Source organism: Ranitomeya variabilis, chromosome 7, assembly GCF_051348905.1.
Source record: "Ranitomeya variabilis isolate aRanVar5 chromosome 7, aRanVar5.hap1, whole genome shotgun sequence".
Lineage (NCBI taxonomy): Eukaryota > Metazoa > Chordata > Amphibia > Anura > Dendrobatidae > Ranitomeya > Ranitomeya variabilis.
The window spans coordinates 24,064,139-24,078,260 of NC_135238.1; the positions used below are offsets into that span (position 1 = coordinate 24,064,139).

The 14,122-nt window shown below is 44.9% G+C and overlaps 1 protein-coding gene across 6 annotated transcripts in view; it reads left to right on the forward strand.

The window, feature by feature from the left end:
* The window catches only part of LOC143785573 (uncharacterized), a 173,987-nt gene that overhangs the window by 125,790 nt on the left and 34,075 nt on the right, over window positions 1–14,122 (forward strand). Inside the window, exons 1-2 of one of the 6 annotated variants that reach the window (XM_077274552.1) lie at window positions 11,022–11,082; window positions 11,856–11,984. The exons of 3 other annotated variants lie outside the window; for them this stretch is intronic. The gene's annotated coding sequence lies outside the window, so the exon portion shown is untranslated. Of the gene's footprint in view, window positions 1–10,956; window positions 11,083–11,383; window positions 11,985–14,122 lie in introns of those variants that run through there. 2 more of the 6 variants (XM_077274553.1, XM_077274554.1) reach the window with 2 other exon arrangements.

The following is a 14,122-nucleotide window of genomic DNA, read 5'->3' on the forward strand; positions in this document are numbered from 1 at the left end:
CACAGAATGTTTTTTTTTTTTTTCCAGACACATTGTACTTTATTATCTTTCTGTGTGGTGGGTTCCCGTTGGTTATATCCTCAAGATAACTGTACCATTTGTATACCCATGTCCATTTAACCCCTTTTTGACGGCGGACGGGATAGTAAGTCCGACATCAGAAGCCCTCTTTGAGGTGGGCTTCGGCGGTGAGCCCACCTCAAAGCTGCGACATGTCAGCTGTTTTCAACAGCTGATATGTGCCCGCAATCACGATCTCCCCGTACCTATTAACTAGTTAAATGATGCTGTCAAACTCTGACAGCGGCATTTCACAAGCGCTTCCGGCGATCGGTCCGGAAATACGCGCACTGTGATACCCCCGTCACGTGATTGGGGGTCAGCAGTGCGTCGGCGTGACAACCAGAGGTCTCCTGAAGACCGCTATGGTTGTTGATGCCAGATTGCCATGAGTTCCACCCTGTGGTAGGCGCTCATATCAGTGCTGTAATTTGGCTACATCGAGGGGATCTGAGCATCGCCTCTATATAGCAGAAAATACACACATGATGTTTCATTATTAACAAATAAGCTGCATAATTGCAGAAATCCGTATGTCAAGTGGTAAATGCCCTCGTGTGCACAATAGATGCAGAAAGTGACGAACGGTCACATGACTGAACCCAAATACGTGTAATGGCGCAGAAACAACTCAAGTATGCATGTGCGGCTCAGAGCCAATAGGATTGCCCGATGCAGCGGTCATGTGACAGTCATGTAATATGGGGCTGTTTGTACCAAGTGCAGAGGAGGGGCTGGTAAGAGGCCGAGAGTTCAACCCATGTGGGGGCATATGAAAGTGGATAGCAAGTGAGTACAGATGAGAAGAAAGAAAAAAGAAAGCAACAGAAAGGAGAATGTGTGTGTCATGTAGAAGAAAAATGATAATACCAAAATAAATGGAAAATTATGCATACAACGAATTATGTATATAAAGCACATATATGTATAACAAAGATGTACATATATATAGATTATACTGTCTGCAATATAAGAATCACTTACAATGTGTGAAAGAAATACATTTATTTGAAATACAGGTGATTCTAACAAAATTAGAATATCATCAAAAAGTGACATTACTTCAGTTCTTCAATACAAAAAGTGAAACTCATACACTCACCGGCCACTTTATTAGGTACACCATGCTAGTAACGGGTTGGACCCCCTTTTGCCTTCAGAACTGCCTCAATTCTTCGTGGCATAGATTCAACAAGGTGCTGGAAGCATTCCTCAGAGATTTTGGTCCATATTGACATGATGGCATCACACAGTTGCCGCAGATTTGTCGGCTGCACATCCCAAAGATGCTCCATACAAGGCAGGATGGATCCATGCTTTCATGTTGTTTACGCCAAATTCTGACCCTACCATCCGAATGTCGCAGCAGAAATCGAGACTCATCAGACCAAGCAACGTTTTTCCAATCTTCTACTGTCCAATTTCGATGAGCTTGTACAAATTGTAGCCTCAGTTTCCTGTTCTTAGCTGAAAGGAGTGGTACCCGGTGTGGTCTTCTGCTGCTGTAGCCCATCTGCCTCAAAGTTCGACGCACTGTGCGTTCAGAGATGCTCTTAGGCCTACCTTGGTTGTAACGGGTGGCGATTTGAGTCACTGTTGCCTTTCTATCAGCTCGAACCAGTCTGCCCATTCTCCTCTGACCTCTGGCATCAACAAGGCATTTCCGCCCACAGAACTGCCGCTCACTGGATTTTTTTTCTTTTTCGGACCATTCTCTGTAAACCCTAGAGATGGTTGTGCGTGAAAATCCCAGTAGATCAGCAGTTTCTGAAATACTCAGACCAGCCCTTCTGGCACCAACAACCATGCCACGTTCAAAGGCACTCAAATCACCTTTCTTCCCCATACTGATGCTCGGTTTGAACTGCAGGAGATTGTCTTGACCATGTCTACATGCCTAAATGCACTGAGTTGCCGCCATGTGATTGGCTGATTAGAAATTAAGTGTTAACAAGATGTTGGACAGGTGTACCTAATAAAGTGGCCAGTGAGTGTATATTATATAGAGTCATTACACACAGTGATCTATTTCACGTGTTTTTGTATTAATGTTGATGATTATGGCTTATATCCAGTGAAAACCCCAAAGTCATTATCTCAGTAAATTAGAATACTTTATAACATCAGGGTGAAAAAATTATTTTAAAAGCCGAAATGTTGGCCTACTGAAATGTATGTTCAGTAAATGCACTCAATATTTGGTCGGGGCTCCTTTTGCATCAATTACTGCATCAATGTGGCGTGGCATGGAGGCGATCAGCCTGTGGCACTGCTGAGGGGTTATGGAAACCCAGATTATTTTGATAGCAGCCTTCAGCTCGTCTGCATTGTTGGGTCTGGTGTCTCTCATCTTCCTCTTGCCAATACCCGATAGATTCTCTATGGGGTTAAGGTCAGGCAAGCTTGCTGGCTAATCAAGCACAGTGATACTGTTGTTTGTACACCAGGTATTGGTACTTTTGGCAGTGTGGACAGGGGCCAAGTCCTGCTGGAGAATGAAATCTCCACATTAAAAACGCTTGTCGGCAGAGGGAAGAATGAAGTGCTCTAAAACTTCTTGTTAGACGGCTGCGCTGACTTTGGTCTTGATAAAACACAGTGGACCTACACCAACAGATGACATGGCTCCCCAAACCATCACTGATTGTGGAGACTTCACACTAGACCTCCAGCAGCTTGGATTGTGGCCTCTCCACTCTTCCTCCAGACTCTGGGACCTTGACTTCCAAATGAAATGCAAAATTTACTTTCATCTGAAAACAACACCTTGGACCACTGAGCAACAGTCCAGTTGTTTTTCTCTTTGGCCCAGGTAAAGCGCTTCTGGCGTTGTCTATTGGTCATGAGTGGCCGGACACAAGGAATGCGACCCTTGTAGCCCATGTCCTGGATACGTCTGTGGTGAAGCAATGACTTCAGCAGCAGTCCACTCCTTGTGAATCTCCCCCAAATTTTTGAATGGCCTTTTCTTAACAATCCTTTCCAGGCTGCGATTATCCCAGTTGCTTGTGCATCTTTTCCTACCACACTTTTTAATTCCACTCAACTATCCATTAATATGTTTGGATACAGCACTCTGTGAACAGCCGGCTTTTTTAGCAATGACCTTTTGTTGCTTACCCTCCTTGTGGAGTGTGTCATTGACTGCCTTCTGGACATTTGTCAAGTCAGCAGTCCTCCCCATGATTGTGGGGGCTGCTGAAACAGACTAAGGCAGGGGTGTCAAACTGCATTCCTTGAGGGCCGCAAACAGGTCATGTTTTCAGGATTTCCTTGTATTGCACAGGTGATAATTTAACCACCTGTACAGATAATGATTCCAGCACCTTGTGCAATGCTAAGGAAATCTTGAAAACACGCATGGTTTGAGGCCCTCGAGGAATGCAGTTTGACACCCCTGGACTAAGGGACCTTTTGAAATACTTAGGAAGCCTTTGTGGGTGTTTTTTGTTAATTATTCCATTTTACCGAGCTAATGATTTTTCGGTTTTCTTTCCCGTAAGCCATAATCATCAACATTAACAGAAATAAAAACTTGGAATAGATCACTCTGTTTCTAATGACTCTATATAATATATTAGTTTCACGTTTTATATTGAATAACTGAAATAAATTCACTTTTTGATATTCTAATTTTGTGAGGAGCACTTGTACATGTGTGTGTCTATATAAAAATACTTGAATAAAAATAATGTGAAAGACAGATGACGTGAAGGAGTGTTATTTTGTGCATAAATAAGCAATAAAAGTGCACAGTACATAAAGGTAAGGATATGAGTGCACAGAATGTGTGCAGAAAAAAAAACCAAAAATTGAGAATAAAAAATACTGAAATAAATCAATAAATAAAAAAGTGAAACAACATTTTTAAAAAATGTTTTGGAAAAAAAAAAAGGACAAAAAATAGTGTATAAATATGTGTTCCATGGGAGGCAAGTGGCACATTGCCAGTAATATTATGCTCAAAGTGAAACTAATGAAGGGGAAGTGAGGGCAGGGGAGTTATTGTCAATGGAGGAAGAGGGGAAGGGAAAAAAGGGAGAGGGATAAGGAAATATGGCAGTGCTGTGTAGGATAAATAAAAAATACACAAATACAGAAATGTAAAATGCTAAATATGACAAACCGTACAGTGCAAAGGAGGAGGAAAAAGTTGGTGGGGGAAATGCCAAGAGAGAAATGTACTGTCACGATTCAGTCTATTAGTGTGTTTGGAAGCAGTGAGTAACAGTTCAGCTGTCCAATCCAGGACGAGCGTGCTGAGGTGCCAGAATGGTGATGGACAGCTCAGTCCAATCGGAGGCTGGGACATGCTGAGCATTGTGTTGAAAGTTCAGTCCTGTCGGGTCTGGGGCATGCCGGGGCTTCCTCCATGTGTCTGCTATTTGAGCCATTACCTGGCTATTTAGCTGGCTCTCTGCCTGCAAATAGTGCCAGTTGTAGCTTAGTATTGTGTGCTTGCTCAGCATTCTGTGTTCCTGTATTTCAGTTTTGTTGTCCGACCTGGGAACCTGTCTTTTAGCATCCGTTTGCCTTGTCCTTTTGTCTTGATCCGCTACCTTCCCATAATTCTGATCTCGGACTGTGACAGGACTACGCCTTGGCCTTACCCCTCCATTTATGACGAGCCCTCTTGGTATCTGACCATGGACCTCTTGACTACCCAACCTCAAGGCTTGTCCGCGTCACATATACATGGACATTGAAAAATAATAATTGAAATACAATATACAGTAATATAGAATACATACAATAAATATCAATAATAATGAAAAGAGTTTGTGTGTGTGTATATATGTATGTATGTATGTATGACTATATGTTATACACACTAAATTGAAAGCTGGGACAAGCAGCACGGCTGGCTTTACTCTTCCCTGCACTCTCCGTCAGGACCTTGCACTTCACCCTCAGCTGTGAAGGCTGACGAGACAAACTCTTCACAACTACCATTGATGCCAGTAGATTGCGGCCTTATGAGTTGAAGCTGCGAGAACGTTTGAGGAAAACCCCAAGTGTGTGAAGAAGATAATTTTTGGTGGGCGCAGGAGAGCCTGTGCCTTTTTTTTTTGTTTGTTTTTTTGTTATTTTTAGCAACCGTTACAACAAATCACTATATAAATACTGACGTGAGAGAGTCCGATGTATAAATGTACCGGACACCTACAAAACTGTCGGTCATTCCAGGCTTCATCTACTCCTGACCCATCCCTTGTGAATGCCCCTGTATGCAGAGTAAAATACAAGAAGCGCATTTTCCTCATGGGCCAGCATCTATGTCCCAGGAGCGCCGCAGCTTGTTAGCGATCTCATTGACTACAGTCATCACGATTCTGCTCTTCCTCACCTCGGGCAACAGAAGCTGTAAATACGAACCTGCTGACAACTGATAATTGAAGGGAGCCAAGGTAATAAGAAAGGATCTGCATGGGGTTATTGGTCACCTAGTGGGATCTTATTTCCTTTAGGACAGTTTTTGGTTGGAAAGTTTCCCGCCACAGAAGGTCTGAACTTTCACTTGGTTGGTGGAAAGACTATCTGTCGCTACACTAAACAACTAATAATTAGGTGATGATTTGACCAGTGATGTGGCTGTTGCAAGGGAATTTAGTTCAGGTAGGAATGGGCAGCGATTGGCTGATTGTTTGACCTATGAGGCTGCTGTTGCAGGGGTGTACCTACTTAGTAGACACTAGAAATTACAGGTTGCTTCCAGGTTTGATGTCATTTCCGGGGGCGTGTTCTGACCTAGCAAAGGCAGGAAGAGAAGCCGCAATTAGCCATTTGTCTCAGCAGTCTGATGTCGACATCTGTCGGCTGCAGGGAGCGAAGTCAGAGGTCATTCGTCATTGACAAACAGGAGTGTTCATTAATTAACGGGTTGATCTCCTTAGATTTTTGGTTGAGGGGGCTTGATATTTGGGGGGTTAATGTTTGATCTGGGAGCTTTGGGGGGGGTTAATGCATGCTTTTGGGGTCTGGTTGGACTCCCAGGGGGATTAATGCATGCTTGTGATATCTCATTGGGCTTCCGTGGGGAGATTAATGCACGCTTGTGGGCTCCCGGGGGGTTAATGTATGCTTGCGGGGTCTGGTGGGCTCCCTGGAAGGGTTAATGCAAGCTTGAGGGGTCTGGTTGGGGCCCGGGAGGGTTAGTGCACGCTTGCGGGGTTTGGTTGGGCCCCAGGGGGATTAATGCACGCTTGCGGGGTGAGATTGGGCTTTGGGTGGGGGGATAGTTAATGCACTCTTGCGGGACCTGGTTGGGCCCTGGGGGTCGAATGCACTCTTGTAGCTTCTCCCATGACTGAAGTAGTAGACGGAGTTTGCGGAGCATGTGAGGATAATTGGCTGCATAAAGGGAGTCTAAACTTGCAGTCAGTTTCACCCCTAGGTAATCCAGATGGTTAATGGCCCATTGAAATGGAAAGTCGTGTTGGAGCTGTTAAACAATAGGTGAAGGGAGGGATATATTCATGGCATAAGATTTTGAAGGATTAACCTGTAGACCAGAGATAGATTCAAAATTACTAAGCGTTTGAAGTAGGGCTGGCTGGGGTTGATAGAAGAAGTAGCATATAATCGTCGAACAAAAAGAGCTTGTGAGAAACATGCTATTTTTACACCCTGTATATTAGAGTTGAGGCGAAGATGAATAGCCAATGGTTCGAATGCCAAGAGGAATAATAAGGACGAAAGAGGGCATCCTTGCCGAGTGCCTCTACTAATGGGGAAAAGCCATTGTAGCATATGTAAGCGGATGGGGAGCTGTAAAGAGCGTGAATCCAAGAAAGAAAGTGGTCAGGGAACTTCCACTTCCACAAGACCGCAAAGCGATAAGGCCAGGAAATGGAGTCAAAGGCTTTTTTTAATATCCAGTGACAGTAACATGCTTGATATGTTGCGCTGTTTGCAGAGGTGCAGCAGGTGGGAGACCCTCCGTATGTTGTCTGAGGCTTGTCTACAAGGAACAAAACCTACTTGATCTCTATGTATTAGAGTTCCCAAACCTGAGTTCAAACGCTGAGATAGAATTTTAGCTAGTATTTTAAGGTCTACGTTAATAAGGGATATTGGTCTATAATTTAGACCAGAGTAAGTGGTCTGAGTTTGGTATCATGGATATAGCGGCCATTAAAGAGGCTCCTCCTGGTTTGTTACCGTCCCTTTAAAAAGTTAAAATAGTGAGGTGGGGAATTAGTACCTATGCGTATTTTTTATAATAGAGTGCCGTAAATCCGTCGGGACCTGTTTTTTTTTAATTTTCCAGTCCTGAATAGTTAGTTCTATTTCACTAGGCGTAATGGCTTGATTTAGGAGTTTGATCATGTTAGAGCTAAGGGCTGGGGGGGGGGGGGGTAGAATCTAAAAAAGCATCTAACATTTCTGAGTTTATAGTGGTAGAGACGTTATATAACTGCTTAAGTTGTTGTTGGAACATATGAGTAATCTGTTGTGGGTTGGATGTAATGCCCGAAGGTGTACGTAAACGTATGGGGGGACGGGGTAGGGGTAGGCATTTTCAGCGGCGAGCTAAGTTAGAATTATTCTTATTATTAAGGGCGTAGAAACGTTGTTGCGACCAGCGTATGGCCCGGTCCGCGTTCTCAGAAAGACAGAGGTCAAGTTCTGTACGAGCGTGGGAAAGGTCTTTGTACGTAGCAGGTGAGGGTATGTTCTTCATACGGGACTCTAAAACTGATACCTTGCTCTCTAATTCAGCTACCCTTGCACATATGTCTGTTTTCTTGCGAGAGGCCTCTTGAATGCAGAAGCCTCTTAGCACTGCTTTGTGTGCTTCCCATAGGGAGATTGGCGAGGAAACTGAATGTTGATTCAAGGAGAAGTAATCATCAAGGTGATTTTTCAGTTTTTGATCAATATCAGGGTAAGAGAGCAATGAATCGTTCAGAGTCTAGTTGAATGATCGGGGCCGTGGGTGAAGTGTAGAGCATGTGAATTGAATTGGAGAGTGATCTGACCATGGAGTAGATTGAATAGAAATATTTGATACATTTGGAATAAAGGGTGGATGAACAAAGATATGGTCAATTCTAGTGTACACTAAGTGGCGTGAGGAGAAATAAGTACAGTCTTTATCTGAGGGATGCAAGTCTCTCTATAAGTCCACCCAATGATGTTGGGAGAGGAGCTTGTTAAGGGCAGCTGCAGAAGAATATGACGGCGAGGGAGTAGGGGATTGAGGGCTTGTGGACTTGTCAAGGCTGGCTTTAAGTATACAGTTGGAGTCCCGCATAATAGTGTGGTCCCTTGGGCATGTTCGGAAACTAGTTCCAATAAATGGGAAAAAAAGGCAGCTTGATGAGTGTCAGGAGCGTAGTAGGAAACAATAGTCACCAATTCATCTGAAATTGAGCCCGTCACCATTAAATAACGGCCTTCTTTGTCTACGACCGAGGATTTAAAAACGAAGGGAACAGATTTTTTAAAGCAGATAGCAACACCTTTGGTTTTGTTTGGGGCGTTCGCAGAATATAAAAGCGGGTAAGAGGTGGACATAAACTTAGGGTAAGAGCTAGTTGAGAAGTGTGTCTCTTGGAGACATACCACGTCTGCTTGTTGAGATCTGTAGTAGCGGAAGGCCTTAGTGCGTTTGTGTGGAGAATTGTGGCCTCACACGTTGTGTGATAAGATTGTTAGTGGCATGGTGAAAAGATGTTAGACAAGCCTTTGATAGCTGTTAATCGTGGTTTGTAGGTAAATGTGGAGGTATTAATATGGAATGGACTAAATTGGTGGAATTCACTCGGGCAAGTAGTAGGAATGGGAGATTGGGTAGACGGAACAATACAGTACATGTAGTTTGAGTAGGATAGGAGAAACCTATAGGGAAAAAAGGGGTAACTGTAAGGGTATGTGCACACGTCAGGATTTCTTGCAGAAATGTCCTGAAGAAAACCGGAAATTTTCTGCAAGAAATCCGCTTTTTTTTTTTGCGTTTTTTTTCCGTCTTTTTCGTGTTTTTTTTTTTTAGCATTTTGCAAGCGTAATTAGCTTGCAGAATGCTAAAGTTTTCCAAGCGATCTGTAGCATCGCTTGGAAAACTGATTGACAGGTTGGTCACACTTGTCAAACATAGTGTTTGACAAGTGTGACCAACTTTTTACTATAGATGCTGCCTATGCAGCATCAATAGAAAAGATAGAATGTTTAAAAATAATAAAAAAAATAAAAATAAATGGTTATACTCACCTGCAGACAGCGGATCTCCTCAGCGGCGTCCGTTCCTATAGATGGTGTGTGTGTGCAGGACCTTCGATGATGTCGCGGTCACGCGACCAATCACAAGACCGCGACGTCATCGCAGGTCCTTCACCACACCATCTATAGGAACGGAAGCGGCAGCATGCACCGCTGAGAAGCGGGAAGACTCCAGGGCCATCGAGGGTGAGTATATCACTATTTTTTATTTTAATTCTTTTTTTTTTACCAATTATATGGTGCCCAGTCCGTGGAGGAGAGTCTCCTCTCCTCCACCCTGGGTACCAACCGCACATAATCTGCTTACTTCCCGCATGGTGTGCACAGCCCCATGCGGAAAGTAAGCAGATCAATGCACTCCTAGGTGTGCGGAATCCCCGCGATTCCGCAAATTTAATGAACATGTTGCTTTTTTTTTCCGCGATGCGATTTTTTCGCGGAAAAAAATGCAACATTTGCACAAGAAATGTGGAATACACTGTAAATAATAGGAGGCATATGTAAGCGTTTTTTTCGCGTTTTTATAGCGAAAAAACGCAAAAAACCCCGCAAAAAATACTGAACGTGTGCACATGGCCTGACACAGTGCAGCAGGAGTCACCACAGCCTGCAGTCAGCAGAGGAGACAGGACACCTCACAGCTAGTGTTGAGCATTCCGATACCGCAAGTATCGGGTATCGGCCGATACTTGCGGGTATCGGAATTCCGATACCGAGATCCGATACTTTTGTGGTATCGGGTATCGGTATCGAAACAACATTAATGTAATAATGTGTAAAAGAAAGAATTAAAATAAAAAATATTGCTATACTCACCTCTCCGACGCAGCCTGGACCTCACGGAGGGAACCGGCAGCGTTCTTTGCTTAAAATTCGCGCGTTTACTTCCTTCCGTGAAGTCCCGGCTTGTGATTGGTCGCGTGCCGCCCATGTGGCCGCGACGCGACCAATCACAGCAAGCCGTGACGTAATTTCAGGTCCTTCAGGATTTTAAAATTACGTTCTGGCTTGTGATTGGTCGCGTCGCGGTCACATGGGCGACGCGACCAATGCGCGCGTGTCCTGCCTCCCGTGACGTCACGGCTTGTGATTGGTCGCGTCGCCCATGTGACCGCGACGCGACCAATCACAAGCCAGAACGTAATTTTAAAATCCTGAAGGACCTGAAATTACGTCACGGCTTGCTGTGATTGGTCGCGTCGCGGCCACATGGGCGGCACGCGACCAATCACAAGCCGGGACTTCACGGAAGGAAGTAAACGCGCGAATTTTAAGCAAACAACGCTGCTGGTTCCCTCCGTGAGGTCCAGGCTGCGTCGGAGAGGTGAGTATAGCAATATTTTTTATTTTAATTCTTTCTTTTACACATTAATATGGATCCCAGGGCCTGAAGGAGAGTTTCCTCTCCTTCAGACCCTGGGAACCATCAGGGATACCGTCCGATACTTGAGTCCCATTGACTTGTATTGATATCGGTATCGGATTGGATCCGATACTTTGCTGGTATCGGCCGATACTTTCCGATACCGATACTTTCAAGTATCGGACGGTATCGCTCAACACTACTCACAGCTGCTCCCTCCCCTCTACAGCCTCACAGCTCAGCCTGTGGGGTCACATGGGAGGGGCGGGGCTACAGGGAGGGGCGGAGCCAGAGTCAACCAGGAAGAAGGAAAGAAAAACAGCAAAAAGCTGCTTCCTGCTATCAGCTCTTCACTGGACTGAATGAGGCCCCGCCCCTTCCGGTGACATCATTACCTCCAAATATCAACTGCGTTCTAGTCCCTCCCTAGCAAAGAGGTAAGGAGAGACAGAGGACAGGAGAGAGACAGGAGGGAAGAGAGACAGAGGACAGGAGAGAGACAGGAGGGAAGAGAGAGACAGAGGACAGGAGAGAGACAGGAGGGAAGAGAGAGACAGAGGACAGGAGAGAGACAGGAGGGAAGAGAGAGACAGAGGACAGGAGAGAGACAGGAGGGAAGAGAGAGACTGGAGGGAAGAGAGAGAGACAGGAGGGAAGAGAGAGACAGAGGACAGGAGGGAAGAGAGAGACAGGACGGAAGAGAGAGATGAGGAAAGAGAGACAGAGGACAGGAGAGAGACAGGAGGGAAGAGAGAGACAGAGGACAGGAGAGAGACAGGAGGGAAGAGAAAGAGACAAGTTGCTGAAGCTCACAACCCAATACAGTCCTGGCTGCATCCTGAAAAAATTTTTCTATGTTGCTGTTTTTGAAAGTAGTATGAGGATCCTCGGCGTTGGATTTTGAGCTTATCGATTTTTCCAAAATATCATCCAATACCTCATTTAATGTATTTATCAGATGCATTATTTTTTTCATCTTAAATTGCTCTTTTTACCATTTTTTGCAGGATGCAGCCAGGCCCCTTTTTGTTGGTTGGGTGTACTGGGGCGTCTGTCCTTGGGCTCACTCATCTAGTGCTGGACAGCCGCCTGACATAATGTTATGGGCGTCATTAATTGGCTGTAAGCCGCACACTGTGCATCACACGTACCTGTGTGACTGCCGTTCTACTCAAGCCTCATTTGTGTGCTTTTTTTTTTTTCCTTCTAGGCTGCCATCGCCTCCATATTTGGTTGTGTGAGTGGCTATTTTTATCAGTAGTTTGCACCTGTGCTGCCCCTGCCTTTATAGTGGGGTCTGCTGCATTCTGCCCGTGCATTTGTGATCTGACTGGTGTTGGTAAGGCTGTTTCCTTCTGTTATATTTTTCTGAATTCTTCTATTTTGCCATTATACAATGTGGGGGCCATTATACAGTTTGTGGGATACTGTAGGGGCAATTATACAGTGTGGCAGCTATTGTGGGGGCCATTATAAAGTGTGGAGACTATTGTGGAGGTTCTCATACAGTGGGGGGCCCATCCTAAAGTGTAGTAACTACTGTGGGGGCATTATACTGTGTGGTTGGCATTTATATAATGTAAGGACTGGTGAGGAGCCCATCACACCGTGTGGGGCCATTATTCAGTGTTTGAGCTAAAGTCACTTGTATGTCATGTGTAATAGCGCTTGCTGAATGTATTGGGGGACACTTCGCTTAGCAACGGGATTCAGTCACACAGGCACGATTTTCTCTATTAAACAGTCCATGCGGTTTATTATGCAGTCATAAACCGGGTCATGCACAGTCCATTACACTTCGTGGAACACAATAGGCACCAACATATACGGCTGTAACTCACAGTTCAGACACTACACCCACCAGTCCTCCTTGACCAGTTCCCAGGGGGTGTCCGTACACCGTATCAATGTCTCTACTCATATAGCACACACATCATTAGTTCGCAGTCACTACACATGCTGGACCTTACTCCATCCAGTCACCATGGGTGACCGCACAGTTCATTAACCCCTTCACCCCCGGAGCTTTTTTGTTTTCGTTTTTCGCTCCCCTCCTTCCCAGAGCTATAACTTTTTTATTTTTCCGTCCATATGGCCATGTGAGGGCTTATTTTTTGCGGGACGAGATGTACTTTTGAACAATACCATTGGTTTTACCATGCCGTGTAACAGAAAACGGGAAAAAAATTCCAAGTGTGATGAAATTGCAAAAAAACTGCAATCTCACACTTGTTTTTTGTTTGGCTTTTTTGCTAGGTTCACCAAATGCTAAAACTGACCTGCGATTATGATTCTCCAGGTCATTACGAGTTCTTAGACACCTAACATGTCTAGGTTATTTTTTATCTAAGTGGTGAAAAAAAATTCCAAAGTTTGCTAAAAAAAATAAATAAATAAATTGCGCGATTTTCTGATACCCGTAGCGTCTCCAATTTTCGTGATCTGGGGTCAGGTGAAGGCTTACTTTTTGCGTGCCAAGCTGGCATTTTTAATGATACCATTTTGGTGTAGATACGTTCTTTTGATCGCCCGTTATTGCATTTTAATGCAATGTCGCGGCGACCAAAAAAACGTAATTTTGGCGTTTTGATTTTTTTTTCTTGCTATGCCATTTAGCAGTCAGGTTAATCCTTTGTTTTTATTGATAGATCGGGCGATTCTGAACGCGGCGATACCAACTATGTGTAGGTTTGATTTTATTTTGATTGGGGCGAAAAGGGGGTGATTTGAACTTTTATATATTTTTTTATTTTTTTTATATTTTTAACCACTTTTTTTTTTAATTTTGGCATGCTTCAATAGCCTCCATAGGAGGCTAGAGGCATGCACAACTCGATCGGCTCTGCTACATAGAGGTGACATACAGATCACCTCTATGTAGCAGAATGGCGGGTGTACTTTGAGCGCCGACCACTGGGTGGCGCTCAAAGCAATCGGCCATCAACAACCATAGAGGTCTCAAGGAGACCTCTGGTTGTTATAGCGATGCACTGCTGACCCCCGATCATGTGACGGGGGTCAGCAGTGCGAGCACTTGCGGCCGGGAGCGCTAGTTAAATGCCGCTGTCAGCGCTTGACGGCGGCATTTAACTAGTTAATGGGCGCGGGCGGATCACGATTCCGCTCGCGCTCATTGCGCGCACATGTCAGCTGTACAAAACAGCTAACATGTCGCGGCTTTAAGGTGGGCTCGCCGCCGGAGCCCACCTTAAAGCAGGGGATCTGCCAGCTGACGTACTATTCCGTCAGCTGGCAGAAAGGGGTTAAAGGGAACCTGTGACCCCCAAACTCGAAGGTGAGCTAAGCCCACCGGCATCAGGGGCTCATCTAAGCCCCCGATGTAACCTGAAAGATGAGAAAAAGAGGTTAGATTATACTCACCCAGGGGCGGTCCCGGTCCGGTTCTGGTCCGATGGGAGTCGCGGTCCGGTCTGGGATTTCCCATCTTCTTAGGATGACGTCTTCTTGTATTCACGC